Source organism: Falco peregrinus, chromosome 2 (genome assembly GCF_023634155.1).
Source record: "Falco peregrinus isolate bFalPer1 chromosome 2, bFalPer1.pri, whole genome shotgun sequence".
NCBI lineage: Eukaryota > Metazoa > Chordata > Aves > Falconiformes > Falconidae > Falco > Falco peregrinus.
The window spans coordinates 20734963-20748430 of NC_073722.1; the positions used below are offsets into that span (position 1 = coordinate 20734963).

Sequence of the window (13468 nt, forward strand, 5' to 3'; positions counted from 1 at the left end):
TAGAGATTGATTCTACTCAAAGAGCTATATAAGGCTGTGCTGGGGAGACTTACTTTTTTTTTATAATATATGAGAATACTTGTTACTGAGTGGGGAAGAAAAATTCTGTGTAAAACTGGAAAACTCAAAGATACTCTGGCTTGGATGTCTTTTGTGGGGAGAGAGAACTGAGATGAGAACTGAAGACCCGATATTTGGTCCTCATTATTCTAACATCTCTGTCTTGAAACAAATTGCTTTAGCTGTTAAAAGCATCAGGGAAGGCTGTTTAGCATAAGTGATGATGCAAGGGGAAGAGAGTTCCAAGCAGAGTTTGGTCCCAAAAGACTGCTTGCTGGTCTAACAGTTGACAACACTGGGAAAACACAACAAATTACTGTCACACCTTTGTGGCGAATTAGGTAAACATGATGTTATGCATTCAGTCTCTCCAGCTACATTTTTCTTGGTTACCCTAAGCACAAAGTGCATCTAAACTGATTGAGTGCTGCAGAAAGAGTGGTCAGGTGAGCCAAGAGTAGCAGTCACAGTTAATGGCAGAAGAACAGAAGACTGTCATGAATGCTCGGTTACTTTTTTTTATAATATATGGCCTTCTTCTGAAGCCTGTTTTTTCCTCATAGACTCATCCAGCAAACACAACTCTGTTACTCTTAATCCCTACTTTTGTACGAATAGGTAGGAGAAAGGTCTAAACAGAACTGGTTAGACTTGTGCTCTCTAACTTTCTCAGCGTCATTTCTACTGCAGTTTTAAGAGGAAATGTTTGGCTTCCAGGGAATAACTTGTCAATGAAGCTATGGGAGACTTACTGGTCTAGTCTAACTTTCCAAGGCAGCCCAGGTAACGCTGGTTTTAGCAGCTGTTGCTGGTGTTAGCACAGCGGTTGGGGCCTAGATGAGGTAACAGCTAAACTAAGGATGCTGGGTCTGTTCCTGCTGTAGTCTAACCCAGCTCCTACAATGAAGTCTAAATTGGAGGCAAGATTAAACTGATGCTGGTCTTGTATTGGGTTTTCACTTCTGTTTCTGTGTTGCCTAGCTATGACATAACCCTGTTTGTCTTCATGTGAATAAAATGATGCATAGATAGACTATCTGAATTAGTGGCGAAAAAGGAACATAAGGGAAGGCAGCAGCCTTGTGTCATGCAGAAGGTGAGACAGGCAGGCTAGTGGGTGGGGAAGATGAGGTGTAGGCAGCAATTGCTGATTAGTTTGAACTAGGGAAATCCCTTCATCCACTGAATGCATGGAATCAGGAGTGGCAGGAGAAATAACATTCTCTACTTAGACACTTGTTATTCAGAATAAATGAAACTATTGACACTGAAATGTCCATTTAGAATGCTTTTGAATGGACTGATATACCAGTCCAGGCTTATTAAAAGTACAAGAAGCAGTTTGAGCATTTTTGAGGACTCTAGCCAAACCATTGCACACTCATGTACCTCTGCAGGTTCATTGGTGAAACCAGCTTTTATTTCCTAACGCCATGGCTTGTGAATATAGGGCAGGAGCAGCACGAGTGGCTGGCATCGGGGGCCTTTGTACGATGGGTGTGCTGGAGCCGCGCCTGAGGGCAGGGGAGAGGGCAGCCTGTGAGCTGAGGGGAGGGAGGCGGCGGCGGGCGGCCCCTTCCCGCGCTTTTCGGCGGCGCAGCACTGCCCCCTGGCGGCGGCCGGGCAGCCAGAGCAGCCTGTGGGCCTTCACCCTCAGAACATCGACCGGCCCGGGCATGGGCTGTAAAGGCATGTAAGCGAATTGCAGGAATCGTAAGAGATTAATCGTGATGAACTAAAGGAATTTAGGCGTAACTCGGCTGTGTGGCCGTGCCGTCAGCAATGTCACGTCCGTACCTGGAGCAGCGGCACAAACCCAGCGCCTCATCCTTCCCAGTCTGTGTCAAAGCAACTAGCTCTGCTTTGAGCTGAAACTTTCTTCTCCCTTGCTCCTATGGAGTGCCTCTGTGCCTTCCCTTGCCTCACTGAGAAAGCACCCAAGATATCTTCCCGTGGCAGTCCCCTCTTCCTTCCTGAATGTCATCATTACACTGGCCTACTCTGCAGCAAGGGCATCTTCCGAATTTGATCCCTTTCACAGCTGTCTCCGGCAGGAATCCCAGGCTGCCTCTTCTCAGTTCCTGAACAGTTTCCTTCTGGGATTAAACAAATCTCTGTGCTGTTTCCTGAACAAGTAACTGGTTGCCATTTTAGAGGTTAAGCCTGAATTTTCTTGGCTATGCATTCAGATGGCAATTAACTTTATCCTTCTAGTTTTTATTAATAAAACTAGCTATTTTTAAAACATGCCTTACTAATATTGTGAGTGTAGTACATCTGGTCAGTCAGTTGCCTTAGTGCATTCTCAGTGAACTTTCTGAGTGTGATTTCCACTGAAAGTGTCATGCTCTACTTGTAAGATACTGTTCCACACTTGCGTTTGCTTTCATTCTGTTAGCTGTGGTACAGAGAGAGTACCACTGGTGTTCCCTAAATAAATAAAAACTTCCATTCAATTAACATTAACTGTTTAATAATGGCGTAGATCTATTACATACATCATTTACATAATAAATGTATATTAATGTATTTTTATTTCCATTTTAAATGGAAATGTAGTAGATGCCTAGTCCAAAGCAGTAATAAAGGACTATAAGCTCCAAGCCTAACTTTTGGACCAGAGAAGAGGTAGTCTTAATTGAGGTAAGCTCTCTTTTTGTTTGTTTACAGCAAGGTGTATGAACTTGCATCAGTTGAGTGTTTTCCCCTACATTGGCTGGGTATGTTGAAGAAAAAAAGCTGAAAGGGCTGAAAACCAAGGAGTCATGACTTCTGACAGGAAATTTTAGTCATCATCGACTGATCATCTAAAATGGTGAGTATAAGAATACATATTTGATCAATCAAATTGTTTGTCTATTTTATTTGGAAACTCTTAATTTATAACTTCAAAATTCTATTGAATTCCATTAGAAACTGACCCTGCAATTTTTTTCTTTAACTTTATTCTCATGCACCTGTAGATAAGCATGCTTTTGTTTTCAGTGCATAGTATTCTCTAGCCATTTCAGGCAATAACATATCCTGCAAATCAAAAGGAAAAGAAGTCTTTAAAGGATATAGTGAGGGAGGTGGAAAGCCCAAGCTGTTCTTTAAGACTCTCTGGAAAAGCAGCATCTTCTTACTGAAATGCTGCTGTAGGAGACAAGATTAAGCAACACCATTATGCTGTAAACAAACATCATTGGTCTGTAAGTCTTGATTGTACAACAATTTCATCAGGCCTCCTCTAGATAGCTGAAGGTTAACTCAGTGGCACAAAATGCATAATGTTACAGAAAACAGCTGTGTTTTCTGTTTGGGTAAGCCTGAATTTAGTTAAGGATAAAGATTTGTTTGAAAAGCCACTAACTTCCAAGATATTTATAAACATATTACTAATTCTGGAGCCAATTTGTGTAGCTTTTTTAAAAGCATACTTGCCGTAGTACTTCTTCTAAGAGTCCAAAAGAAGCAGTGAAACAGACAGGATTTAAAAAAAAAAAAAAATGAGACTGAGGGAAATGCTAACTAATTATTTTTGTATTAAGTACTTCTGAGTTTGGAAAAAGCAACTGTCTAGGCAGTGCTTATAGTTGTTTTATTATTTAATCAACATTATGATATTTAAGATAATTGTTTCAATCATTCAATGTAATGCAGGCAGGTGAGCATTTTTTAAAAAAAGGAAAAAAAAAAAAGTAAAAGGCTGAGGGTGGTGGTCAATAGACTTCCCAGTAGGAGTTGTTTATATCCTGTTTCCCAGAAAGATGAAGCTCAAAACTTTCCACAGTCACTCTGAATTAGCTAGGCCCAATATCAAGGATGACTACTCAGTTTTTATGAGATATGCCTTATAAGTGCGTTACTTGAGCGTCTTAAACTTCGTAGTCTTGCTACAACCAAACTGTAACAGCTCCCTTTCACTTCTCAAGTATTCACCCTTTCAAAATGCTTGTCTCGGACTAAATAAAGATTTCTGATTTTGTCCTGAATAGTATGGAAATTTCTTTGAGAAGAGCAGTCTTCTGAGGTTTGTGTCCTGGCTTTTTTTTTTTTTTTTTTTTTTTTTCTCCACCCGTCTCCCCTCCAATGTCTGACTTCAATATTATCTTTAATTACTTCCTTCTGGTAATGTGTGTTTGTGTGTGATCATATGTGGTTGTCATTAACACTATATATGTAAGCATCCAACATAATGAACACTAGGTAAATAGGGAAATTTGCCTTTCACCCCACTATTCCTGTTCCTCTGTGGTATGGAAAAAATATGAATAAAATTATATGTATGCTTTATGATAATCCCATATAAAACCATAGCTGAGACTATTAAAATTGTACTTTAACTAGTTAAACTTCTATTTCTAGCTTTATAAAGTCGGTGTGGTTCTTTTAAGTATGTTAACCATTCTTTTCTTTTTTAATACAGTGGTCATATCTTTTTAAAGAAAACTGTACACACAGGATATTTTGGTCTGAGATTTTACTTGAAGAGTTCACTTTCAAGTTCAGCTGTACAAATACTAAATTTTTGGACAGGGAATCAAAATTTCCTCATATGCAGGAAGATATTTTTTATTCAGAGATCTACATTTGAAGCCATTCGGTAGTGTCAGCAGAAATAGCTGGCTGCTGTCAGTTTGGCACAGTCCTCAGGGTGGGGAGTTTGCTCTATATGTCTTTGAGAGCACCAAGATAATGATGGTAATAATGGTTGTGTGTAGGTGATCATGGCCATGGTGGCTTTGACCGCAACAAAGTCACTGTGTGTGATGGTAACTTTTTTTTTTTTGAGGTTCAGTATATAGATTTCAATGTTGGAGGTCTGGATGCAAGCAGCATGTATATGCTGTAACTGACAGGAGGACAATAACTGATGCTGACTGGGCTCTTTAGGAGGTCTTGTGGCAAAATATATAATAGTTGAAGTAGCTGGTAGTGATGATGAAAATAACTGAAACAGTCATTCACCAGCCACGTGTACAGCTAAGACACAGAGTAAGGTCTAGGGAAGAGGCCATGCATCTTACTAAGACAGTAAAAACATTATCTGGAGAGGGAAGAAAGACTGACAGCCTCCTAGCAGGGAATGGGCAGTGTTCAGTATGAGTGAGTAAAGAGGTTTTTTTCAAATGCAGTCTGAATGTGGCTGCTTGAGAAGCAGCATCAGTGAGGACTCTTGCAGAATACAGTGTATGATAGTTGCTTAAAATTATATTATTTTTACAAAAAAAACCACAAAACCAACCCTCAATGTAATGTTCTTTCTGAGGATTACTAATTGGCTGCCTGTCTTCCTCATCAGTTTCTCTCTGCATGTTACTGTGATCCCTAGAACATCTTAAGATGCAGTGTGACACTACTGGTATACTTTGAAAAGAGTAAGAAGTGCTCAATAAGCTGTTGAACTGGATTTGCATATTTGTGAAGCAAAATTATGCTACTGGAATAGACATGATGATATTGTAATCAGCTGCTATAGAGATAAAAATATGCTTGCCATTTTTACCTTGTTACTGCCCATATTACCGTTATACCTCTAGTGAGCTCAGTGACCTAAGTACCATTACATTATGCCATTACATCTTAAATACATCATATATTTGTATACAAGTCCCATGGGGTTTTTTAGTACAGTCTATGTTGTATACATGGTTCAAAAGCTGCTCGCACATCTAAAATCTGGATCTGTGTATCATGTTAATCATCACCCGGAAGGCCCAAATATCTCTTTGAACAAGATATCTTAAATATTAAAAGTAGGATGGTGGAATCTGATATTGACATTCAACCTTATGTTTTATTACCTTACAATAAGGTGAGATATTATGCTATTTTAGTGGGTTTTGAAGAGCTTGTCCAGAGCTGGAGCATGTGCTTTCCACTATGCTATACAGATGATACACGTGAAGTCTTGGTTTCAGATGTCAATATCTGATTAGTTGTCTAGGTACCATTATAGTCCAAGATGTCTACATCTCACTTCAAATAATGTTTCATCACATGAATGTATTGTTTAGATCTTAATTAACTATGAGGCCTGAAGTCAGGGAGAGGTTTTAAATGTTACTAAAGATTCAAGACTCTTCATGTCATAATTTCTTGGTAATTACTGAATTGTTTTACTCCTGTTGCTTGGGTGTATGCACATACTGTGCCCTTTGTACAAAGTGGTATAATGTAGTTCAAACATTTTACTTTAATGAGATAATAACAATGACCTTGACTCTAATTACGTGTTACTTTTACATGAAGCTTTACTACCAGTACAAAGTTTAATTCTCCTTAGGAGGCGAGGCTGCTGTTTTTCTTGTTATGGGTTTTCTGAGTCAGGTTACATTACAGTTGTGGTGTTCAGAGAAGTTGCTCCCTTCATGGCTTTGCTCTCAACTCAAGCAGTAGAGGGCAGTGAATCCACTATACAGAAAACAAAAGTGCCTGATTGTAGGAAAATTGTTACTTGCTTTCCGTAGTCATATTTCCTAGTCATTCCCTATCAGAAATGGCAACTGTAGGGCACACACAAAATGAATTATAAATCTATGTAGGTATCATGGTGATTTTTTTACTTAATAGACAAATACAGGCATAATTAGATAAACTATGATCATTTTTAAGTAATTACCTGCAGACCAGAGTACTGTTTGCTATGTTGCAGATGTAGTTTAAAACTACCCTATGAATTTTTAGTTGTTGTCTTGATATGTTGCAAAAGGGAACAGAAAAACAAGGCAGAGGGGAAAAAGAAAGGGAGATTAAGGGCCAAAATTTAAACTCGGGGAAGGTGGTACTGAGGACATGAAAAATGTATTACCTGCAGCTACAGTTCTGGCTGGCATTTTTAATTTTTCATATCTAAATTTTTTTTTTACAGAACTGAAATATGAATGCTAAAAGCTGCTCAATTAAGGTGAGGGGAGCTGTTTAAAAAACAAACGGAACAAAAAAAAAAACCAACCAAACAACCAAAACCAAAAAGCAATCTACTAAAACCCAATCTATCAAACCAGAAAGCTTAGGCCTTTTCCACATGAAAACAAAGACATTCTCCCCAAAACTATTGAGTTTAAAACCCTGATTTCCAAAGAGGAATATTTTGCTATGAAGTATTCAAGCAGATATATTAAAAGCCATCCTAAAATAATTTCTGATGAAGGTATAGCACATTCATGTTGCATGTTAAAAATATTGCTACTTATTCAGTCAGTGCAGTTTTCACATTTCTTAGTATGATGTTTACAGTCTCTTTAGACTAACAGTAAGAATCAGCAGTTTGACCTAGCTGAGATCAGGATGTTTTATCTTTTTTTCTTACAAAGTCTATTCTGATACAGTATTTTTTTTTGTGTGCTTCTGTCTTCTCACGTGTTGTTTGATGTGGGGATGTAAGGATTTTCACCATATCTCTCTAGGCGGGAACAAATCCCCATGGGATTGAAAATTTGCTGCTATTAATGACAGATCTCCTGTGAGTTTCTGTATTTCTTTACACAAAGCATACTATGCTTTACTGCAAGAAGATTCTGTCTTTGATTAGGAAACTAATAATATTGTGCTCATAGACACCAAAGAAGGTTTTTTCTTACAGGCCTTTCAAGGCATTTATCACTATTGTCTGGCTGCACTTTGCAAGTTCAGATCCTTTAGAAAACAGTATTATTTATTTTTAAAAAGTAACATTCTACATTCAAACAGTGTTAGAGGCTTATGTCATGGATCCCTTCCTGTGAGATTTTTTTTTTTAACTGTTCAGTGAAGCAAGAGTATACACATAAAATTGGCTAATGAGAGCCTACTGGGTGTGATTGTTGGCATTATAAAGGACCCATATTCAAAATTATCTGGAAAAGGGAAGACAAAAAGTAAAATGATATAATTCATTAGAGTAATGCAAACTGCTCCGCTTGGGAGTGAAATAGAATTTATAAAAACAAGAAGTGTCTTGCTGACATCAGTTCAGCTGCGGAGGTTCTGGAGGACATTTAGTGTGCTTCTAAACTAAAAAAGGGAAAGTAGGTGCTAGGGGGTTTTGTTGTGTTGTGGTTTTTTTCCTTAAGGAAAGAGGGAAACATGATCCTGGGCCATATTAATAGGATAGCTCAATCTGTAGAATATGTGAGGTAATTATTCATCTTTATTTGGCACTGTGAGTACTCTGTCAAGTTCAGAAAGTTGTGGGAAAATTGGAAATGGTCCAAAGTAGATCAGCAAGTATGCTAAAAGAGTTAGAAAGCATGACCTATGAGGAAGCTGTGTAGGAATTTAGTGTATTCAGTCTTTCTCTTTTGGGGGAAAAAAAACCCAAAACACAAAAAAGATGGGAGATTGGAGGGAGGACTTAACTTCTTCACAGCAGGAAGCTCTTATAAAGAAGGCAGTATGATTGTTTGTTCTTGTTTGCAGGCTAAAACCAGCAAGAAATCAACTTTACATCAGAGAAAATTTAAGCTTGCATATTCAATATTTCTGAGGATGATGAAAGACTTCACTAAATTAGGGGTCCTTGAAACTCCTTCACTGGAGGATTTTAGAAGAGTTCAATCAAACTTTTGTCAGGAATCGCCTCTGCTTATTTAAACCTCAAGGCTGGAAGCTGGTTTTTAGTGGTTCTTGAGTTAATTTTTACTCTGGATACAAGTCCTAATTCATGATGACTGAGGTTTTGACAAAGTTCAGTTGCAAGACCTCATGAGAATAGTTGGTAGAAACGGGGTGGTTTTGGCTCAAGTCAGTGGAGTATGTAGTCTCTCAAGGTGCAAGCATCCCCAGACATCTATGATCAATGATACAGACATCTAAATAACCTTATGAGAAAGGGTTAAAAACAGCCAGGAGGCTGGTCTACAGGACCTCACCAAATCTGTAGTTGCTGCAGTAACTGAAAAGGCCCATACAAACATGCCATGAATTCTACTCTAAACACAGTCTTGTTTCATCTTACATGTATTTTTGGTAGAAAGAGTGCCTATAACATGAATCCTTGAAAAAGCAGGACCACTTTACCTCTGTGTCTGACAAAATAGGATAACAGAAGATAAATGCATTCCTTTCTGCAATAACTTAGCACTGAGCTACTTGGATTCTGTAAGGTCCAGACTGATTTTACTGAAGAGAGCAGCAGCCATAGAAGGTGGCGTATTATATGATCTCTCCCGTTCTTTTGGGGTCAGTACAGGCAGCTATATTCTGTACTAGAGAGGATTCAGCAATAATCTCAAAAAGATTACTCCATTTGCATTAGCAAGCCTGTTGGTGACTATAACGAGGTCTGGTTAAGAAAAGTAAGACTCTTATAGCTCCCAGTGCCTTTATCAGTACCTTTCATCTAGACTCATCTGGCAAAACTGATTACAGATCTCTTTTGCTGTTGGGAATGTAATTACCTTCTAAAGTATGGCTAAGATGACTTAAGTGGCAGAATGATTCAATGAACAAGTGCTTCATTTCTTTCCTGGCCCAAGTTCATATCTAATATAGAGAGTCTGGAGTGATTTTGACGTCAGCTTAATCCCCTGCAGATGCTTGCTCACCTTGCATTTGGAGAATACTTAAGCATTATGAGCGACCTCTGTTGAAGAGGCCCTATGCATTAAAAGAGCAGATCAAGACTGAAATACTGAGGAGAAAACAGGCATGCACAAAAAAACTTTTGGGAAGTCTCTTCTTGTTACTGTATTTATGCAGTGAGATGTAAGAAGAAACCAAAATGCTTCCTCGTGTGGATAATGCCATGTAATTAACTATTCCTTTTAGCACTGCTGTCTGTTCACCTGATCACTTCCTGCATCTAGACTTGCTCTGAGAAGCGATGTCACAGCAGCAGCAATGGCTTCCTATTTAGACTGTCTAGTGCCAAATGGCAAGAGATTTTCTAAAAGATTCATGATACTTGTAGTTAGTTGCTGCATATATATGAACTATAGCTGCAGCTCTGAGGAGTAAGTTTGGGAATGTACATACGTATACAAGTGGACCATGAAATGATAAATTCTTTACATTAGTCATAATTAATCATAAGGAGAGATTTATGCTTTATCCAGCTCTGTTCTCCAGGTTTTCCTTAAGTTTCTGTTAAGAAAATGTAACAATTTATGTATTTGGAAGCAGCAAAGCATATAACAGTAAGAGAGGGGGAGAATTTACTACATACGAGATACATTCTTATAAGGCATGACACCATATTTTAATATTTGCTTGTAGTCCAGCTGGATATTTGTTATTAAAATGTCTTCTCAAAATCTCTTGTAATAGAGTAGAAATCCATCTTACTTAGATGGCTGGCTAACTTAGATGGAGTCGGCTTAATTATGTCAGTTGTCATTCCAAAGGCTGCAGCAATTTCAAACATGATGCATAAAAACTGAAGCTACTAAACTTGAAGATACACCAAAAAAAAGTAATGCAGTGGAAACTCAGTTTCCTGGACAATTAAGCTTTTTTTGGTTTTGTGGTTTGTTTTTTTTTTTTTCCTTTGTAGGCAATTTCTTCTCTCCCTCTGGGTATGATAGCAGCTTAGTAGATAGATAGTCAGTGATACCATCTTCACTAGACCCTAATTATCTATTCTTTTCTGAGAATCCTCTTGCTCTGTGATTATTCTGAATTATACCTTGCCTTATGGTACATTATAAAAAGAGGAAATGCCTGAAAGCATGCTATGCTCTATGGATTACATAGCCTTCATAAGGTTCATTTGCTTAAATTCACATTCTGAGGAAGAGGAGAAAATCTTTGACTAAGTTGAATGTACATAAGGCACTGGAGCTCGCAATTTCTGACTGTTAACTGTTAATGATCTCCATCAGGTTCAAGGCCCTTAGACTTTTTTCTTCTATACCTCTGCTTCTCCTTTTTCTGTAACTCAAAATTTATGATAAACCCTGCCAGCCAGCTGACTTTCTGCAAATAATCTTTGTTTCTTGCCAAGCCTACCCTTATGTACAAAATGGCACTAGTCATTTTTCAGTACCTATTTTTACTCGGCAACATGGGGGGAGGGAGGAGGGGCTGCTTTTAAGCCAAATTCTAGGAAGAATGATTTAGTTGAGAGTTTTGAGTTCCTCTTTCCACACCCTATTGTTCAGCTTGATCTCAGAAAGTTATTCCAGTTTCAAATGTTGTGTATCACAAGAAACAAATGCTTTCCAAAGAGGCTGCCCATACCCTCTAATTCTGCAGTTCCTAGCATAGCTGTTACTGGAGTTTGTTGTAGAGATGATATTCCACTGTGGAGGAAAATTTTAAAGGTGTAGGAAACCGTGCTAGCTTCGTTCTTTTATTTCTGTAGGAAATGGAGGAGGGCATAAGGATAATGGCATTTCTCTTCCCCCCCCCCCCCCCCCCCCCCCCCCCATCCATCCTTACATGTAACACACAGGTATCCTGGCCTTGCAGAAGCAAATGAGTAAATTGAGAGCAATGTCATGAAGGCACCTTATCAAATGTGGAATAAGTTAGTATGCATAAACTTCCATTCAAAGTATTAAGATTTTTTAAATTATGAATTATTTCAAATATGTTCAAAGGAAATATGATAAATTCAAGCCAGTTTTGACTACCTGACAGTATTGCGCTTAGAGGAGCTGAGAGTGAGTTCTCCAGGTTGTGAACAAAAAAAATATTCCATTTTCTTCTGGAACAACATTTGCTCTCTGCACCTCATTCTTGCCTGTTTTCACACTCAAATGAGATGAAGTGAGAAACATTAAACACAGATATTAAGATGTTTTCTTACAATTAATCACTCTGAATAAGAAGAATCTGATTTTTGGTGAACTAAATTTATTAGAGAAATCAGAAATGAGATGACATCTTAGAGCAGGGCTATATCTTAACATAAATAAATTTTGTATTTCTTTTGGAACTCTGCTGTCCCAAGCCAGATACGAGAACAAACAAGACATTAGTTATATTTCCCAGTATGAAAGTCCCTTAGAGCAGTCTACTGGGAAAAGTGGGTCTGAAAACCACTGGCATTGTCTCAGCCTAAGCTATTGGGGTTGTGATGAATTAAAAAGGACAACATTCTAATTTTAGTAGAGTTTTAAGTAGGCTTATGAGAACTCAAAAGAGGTTCGAGCTTGCTCACTCATAAGGAAACAACTGTAAGCTGTTGGGAGTTAGTTGTGGCAGGAGGCTTGGCAACCATCATGACATGCAAGGAAACAGTCTGTAGGACTGTTATGTGTTCCTCCACATCAGATTGCACCCAATAAGTGAATGAGACCACCTACCCCATTCCCTCATCAGGAATTGATGTCAGAGTGTTAGAATGTAAAAGATAATAAGCTGGATTTGACATGCAGCTGGGAAAGGCATTGTCTGTGGAATCTATATGCAACGCAGAAACCCAAGAAAAGACAGGGCAAAAGAAGTATCTTCTCACTTACTATCTATCTAATGACAACCATTGTCAACCATTTATATAAAATTGCCCCTTTACTTAAGTTTTGCTCACTAGATCAAACATTTCTCTTACTTTCCACTTAAGGCATCTCTTAGCTATATTTTGTTGAATCAGCAGTGTTTCCTTTGTTTAAAAGAAATGAGTCAATCCCATAACAAAACATTCCTCGCTGTTTTTCCTTCTTCTGTTTAGTTGAAATGTGCAGGCTTGTTCTGCAAGCACAGACTTAGGGATTTCCAAAAGCTAAAGGTCAGCCTGAAATCTCACAGCATACTTGCTGTATAAAAGCCAAGCAAGGAAATGTTCAAAAAGTCTTCAGAGAGCATTATCCTAAAATATAAACTTAGAGTCACTTCAATCCCATGTGCCTCATGGCCTTGGATTTTGCCTTTTTTGCAAAGGATTTTATTAATATCAATTCCTTTATATCCTGCAATCTCCAAATAAAACAGATTTAAGACATTATTTTTACAGTTCTTCCTTTTCCCACAAAGAACAGGGGTACCACCTTCTAGGTGAACCTCTATTGGCTGTTTTAAACAGGTTGAATTGTTTCAATGTAATAGTGAAGTGAATTATTTTTTCTTTAGGCTATGTTTTGCCCTCAGAATTCCTTCTTTTGTGATGTGTTCTTAAGGTAAACGGACTAGGTATTGAATACATACTTTAATATTCTGTAGTTACAGTGGATCGTCTTAGCAGTGCTACCTGTCCTATGTAATTCTGTTACCAGGGAATGCACTGGGATCTCCCCAGCATCAAATAGGGGACTTGCGCTGATAATAAATACATTTTTTGGCTTTTTTACCTCGTTATCACTGCTTAAAGCTCTTGGGGAGAGTTCCTCTCCAAAGTAAATACAGAAAAATATAAGTGCATGGACACCCACACACGTTTTCAGATTACTACAATTGCTGCTGAAAAGAAAGTGTTTCCAACAAGTCTGCTTATAATTGGGCCTAATTCAGTGCTTATTCTTCCAAAGCTGGCTATAAAAATATATAGTAATTCCAATTAGAATTA

The 13468-nt window shown here is 38.1% G+C and overlaps 1 protein-coding gene and 1 long non-coding RNA gene across 2 annotated transcripts in view; one reads left to right on the forward strand and one right to left on the reverse strand.

Annotated features, from left to right (window-relative positions):
• Positions 1–13468, reverse strand: part of SYNPO2 (synaptopodin 2) — a 95914-nt gene that overhangs the window by 50315 nt on the left and 32131 nt on the right. The window lies entirely within an intron of this gene.
• The window catches only part of LOC129783850 (uncharacterized), a 65389-nt gene that overhangs the window by 11365 nt on the left and 40556 nt on the right, over positions 1–13468 (forward strand). The window contains exon 2 of the long non-coding RNA XR_008745887.1: positions 2731–2875. This is a non-coding gene — a long non-coding RNA (uncharacterized LOC129783850). The remainder of the gene's footprint in view (positions 1–2730; positions 2876–13468) is intronic.